At 50.0% G+C, this 4,102-nt stretch overlaps 1 protein-coding gene across 1 annotated transcript in view; it reads left to right on the top strand.

The window, feature by feature from the left end:
• The first annotated feature begins 422 nt into the window (after positions 1-422).
• Shroom1 (shroom family member 1) overlaps positions 423-4,102 on the top strand; it is a 10,959-nt gene continuing 7,279 nt past the window's right edge. Inside the window, exon 1 of the mRNA XM_028775938.1 lies at positions 423-559. The gene's annotated coding sequence lies outside the window, so the exon portion shown is untranslated. The remainder of the gene's footprint in view (positions 560-4,102) is intronic.

Here is a 4,102-nt window from a genome sequence, read left to right as displayed (position 1 = left end):
ACCGGCCAGGAGAGATGGTCCAGTGGATAAAGGTTCATGTCACCAAACCAGATCTCCTGAGTTGGATCCCTGTACGCCACAGGGTGGAAGAAAAGAACCGACTCCTCCAGAAGGGAGCTTCTCCCATTACTTATTTACCAAATAAGTACGTAAATAAGTAAATGTAATTTTTTTAAAGTTTAAAAGTTTAAAAAAAAGAAGGTGAGCTTCTGTTGCTCCGGGGCGGGTTTGACCTCCGCACCGAGGAGCCTGTTGGTCCTAAGTCTTGCCTGCAGATCCGGCAGTGCTTGGAGCGAGTGCGATCGCCCTGCGGCTTGTTCCTTGCAGTGGTTAGAGGTCCGGGACCGGGGACTAGGGCCAGGTACAGGATCATAAGAGGAAGGGGCGCGGCTCCCGGAGCCCCGCCGCCACTCGAGACTCCCGCCCCTCCTCGGCCGGCGGTGGCGCCTCCCCTGCGGCGGCCGGAGACTGGAGGTGGCGTCGGGAGCTGGAGCCCGGGGCTCGGATGTCACTGAGGGATCGCCGGCGCCCTAGAGTGCGTCTCGGGCTGGAGCCACAGGTACGCAGCGGGACCGGGTGAGGGGGCACACAGCGCGCGGTCCACAGATCCGCTTCCCAGGAGGGAGGCACGGACGGGAGGGTCGGGGAAGCGACAGCCGTGGCCAGGAAGCAGCCTGACCGTCCTTCTGTCTAGACTTTCCGACTGGGAGTCCAGACTGGCTGCGCCAGTGGAATCGGGCCCCTGCGCACCTTTACTCTCGACCAGGCCTGGCAGGGGACAGAGCTGTCCAGGTGGCCCAGCTGTTGCAGGGACGCAATGTACACAGTGGCGTCCGCCTCAGGATCCTCTGTTCTTGAGCGTCGATTGCTGGAGATTCCGGGTCCCTCCCAATCCCCAATCTTCACGGACCATGAGCCCCACAGAAAAGGCCTAGAAATGCACTGATCAGAGGCCACCCGCTCTCCTAGTGTCCCAAGCGCCCCTTTCCTCACCTCTCTGTGTGGTTCTGCTGCCCCTTGTGGTCCCCAGGGCTTAACTCCAGTCCTCTTTTGCCCTTAGCTTAGAATTCGAAGCACCGGGTATGTGCTCTGCCCATGACAGTGACCATCTATACACTCTGCTTTTCCTACACCTCCTGGAAGTAGGGTCTCACCAGAGTCTGCCCAAGGCCAGCAGAGACTGTATAACCAGCCACTATGTTGTAGAACAGATGTCGAATAGGGCCACACCTTCTAATAGCTTTGGAGAGTGGGAGTTTGCCAGAAAGCTCACCCATCAGACCTAGCCTGGAATGCTAGGGTTTAAGACCTGAACATTGAACCCTGAACCTCTGACTCTAGGAGAGTCAGGGAATGCAGTTCCAGCCCTCCAGGTACTGAGGGAAGGCTGGAGGCAAGGAGAGGCCTGGTCACACAGGTCCTCACAGGAAGACAGATGGGAGGTGGCCCTTGAGAGGACAGTTTCATTCCAGATTAGCTTTGAGCTTGTCTTTTCTCCTGTACCTTTCTTGTCCCCTGACCTGGACTTACGTGCATTGCATTGGTGTGGTTTTGTCCACTGAAAACTGTCTTCATCAAAGTTCCCAACAAATATTGAAGTCCCAGGTCTGGTTCTACCTCCACTCTAGGTCCAGCCTCCAATGCCAGCTTCATTTCCCCAGGTCTGATATTCCCACTCTCAACATCCCTAGTTTTGAGGCCTGAACCCCCTTATTCCTTTGTTCAGGTAACGAGTACCTTCATCCATCCCCAGGATCCCAGTCTATTTTTCTAGCAGACTCTATGCTGCTCTGGGGACAAATGTGAAAATTCTGTGTAGTTCGCGCTGAGACTCCAAGGCCCGGGTAGCACAGCAAGTTCTACAAAGGGCCCAATATGGAAATTCTGCATGGACAGAAACCAGATGCAATGGCATCCCTTAGATAAGCTAGGGACAATAAGAAAACAGATACATGTACATGTTTAATGGCTCATTATAAATTGGTGTTTTCATTAATGACTGTATTTAATGTGTGTGTGTGTGTGTATGTGTTAGTATGGGCATGAGTGTCACAGTGTGTTATGGACATCAGAGGGGGAAATTTCAGGAGTCCATTGTCACCTTCCACCTGGGTAAGGGTCTTATTTAGGGTTTTACTGCTGTGAACAGACACCATGACCAAGGCAACTCTCATAAGGACAACATTTAATTGGGGCTGGCTTACAGGTTCTGAGGTTCAGTCCATTATCACCAAGGCAGGAACATGGCAGCATCCAGGCAGGCATGGTGCAGGAGGAGCTGAGAGTTCTACATCTGAAGGCTGCTAGCAGAATACTGGCTACCAGGCAGCTAGGATGAGGGTCTTATAGGCCACACCCACAGTGACATACCTACTCCAACAGGGCCACACCTACTCTTCTAATAGTGCCGATCCCTGGGCCCGGCATATACAAACCATCACAATGAGACAAGGTCTCTCTTTTTTCTGCTGCTATACAGTGTATTTGAGGGTAGCTGGTCCTCAAGCTTCCTGCTGACTCTCTTGTTTCTACTTCTCATCTCACTGTAGGTAGGCTGAGGTTACTGGTGTGCACTACAGCATCTAACTTTTAAAAAGCATTTACTCTCTTTTATGTATATGTGACCAAGCACATACAATGGCCTTCAGAGGGTGTTGGATCATCTGGAACTGGAGTCACAGTTGGTTGTGAGCTGTGTGGGTGCTGGGAACCAAAGCTAGGTTCACGGTATGAGCAGTCAGTGCTCTTAACTGCTGGGCCATCATCTTTCCAGCCCCTGAATCTGACTCTTTAGATGGATCCTGGAGATCAAGCTGTCAGGCCTGCACAGTGGACAGCCCTGCCCAAGGAGTCACCTTTCTGTTTCTTAAGCTGTTTTTAAGATTTGTTTTTATTTATTTTTATTTTTATTTTTATTTTTTTATGTGTATGGGTGTGTTTTGCCTTCATGCACGTGTGTGTACCACATGCCCATGGAGGACAGAAAAAGGCATGGGATCCCCTAGAACTCAAATTACAGATATTTGTCAGCTGGGGATTGTTAGATGCAGGTGCTGAGGAGCCAGATATGGGTCCTATGCAAAAGGAGCACGCTCTGGTTCTGTTTGTTTGCTTGTTGGATTTTTGAGACAGGCCTTGGCTGGAACTTGCTATGTGGACCAAGCTGACCTCAAATTCAGAGAGATCCTCCCTGCTTCCCAAGTGCTGGGACTAAAAGTATTACCACCACATCCATCGTAACAAGTGCTTTTAGCACATCTCTCCAGACATCTTAAGCAGTTTTTAATCTGGTGATAAGAAAATCCTTTGTTGATATGGAAACTCCCTAATATAAATTTTCATGGTTTATTTTTTTTAATATTTTTTCTAATTTGTGTGTGTAGGGGAGGGAGGGAGGGAAAGAGAGAGAGAGAGAGAGAGAGAGAGAGAGAGAGAGAGAGAGAGAGAGAGAGAAGGCAGACACCCATGACTCAACGCCAATGAGCATGTTGGATTGGTTTTTTTCTCTCGTATGGGTCTCCAGGATCAGACTCAAGTTGAGTCTTGGCAGTCATTTTACCCACTGAGTCATGTCTCCAGCCTCAAAGCCCCCTTTGAGGAAATATCTTTGTATTTCATCACTTCTACTTTTTTGGCATGCCAACATAGCCAAGCATGAATGACGTATGCCTGCCATGATCTGGGTTTAGAAAGATTAAGAAGAGAGGAGTTGGAGAGCTGGCTTAGTCAGTGAAGCACCTACCATCTGGCTGGCCAGTTAGCCTAGCCAGATGATGTTCAGTAAAAGAGCCTGTCTCAGCCAGGCAGTGATGGCACATACCTTTAATGAGGCCAGCCTGGTCTACAGAGCGAGTTCCAGGACAGCCAGGGCTATACAGAGAAACCCTGCCTAGAGAAAGAAAAGACAAGGAAAGGAGCCAGGCAGTGGTGGCGCATGCCTTTAATCCCAGCACTTGGGAGGCAGAGGCAGGCAGGAGTTCGAGGCCATCCTGTTCTACAGAGAGAGTTCCAGGACAGCCAGAGCTATACAGAGAAACCCTGTCTCAAAAAACAAACAAAAAGGAAGAAAGAAAGAAAGAAAGAAAGAAAGAAAGAAAGAAAG

This window comes from Grammomys surdaster, unplaced genomic scaffold (genome assembly GCF_004785775.1).
Source record: "Grammomys surdaster isolate TR1022 unplaced genomic scaffold, NIH_TR_1.0 262, whole genome shotgun sequence".
Classification (NCBI taxonomy): Eukaryota; Metazoa; Chordata; class Mammalia; order Rodentia; family Muridae; genus Grammomys; species Grammomys surdaster.
Note: the sequence above shows the minus strand (reverse complement) of the source record. Positions and strands in the feature narration are given on the sequence as shown.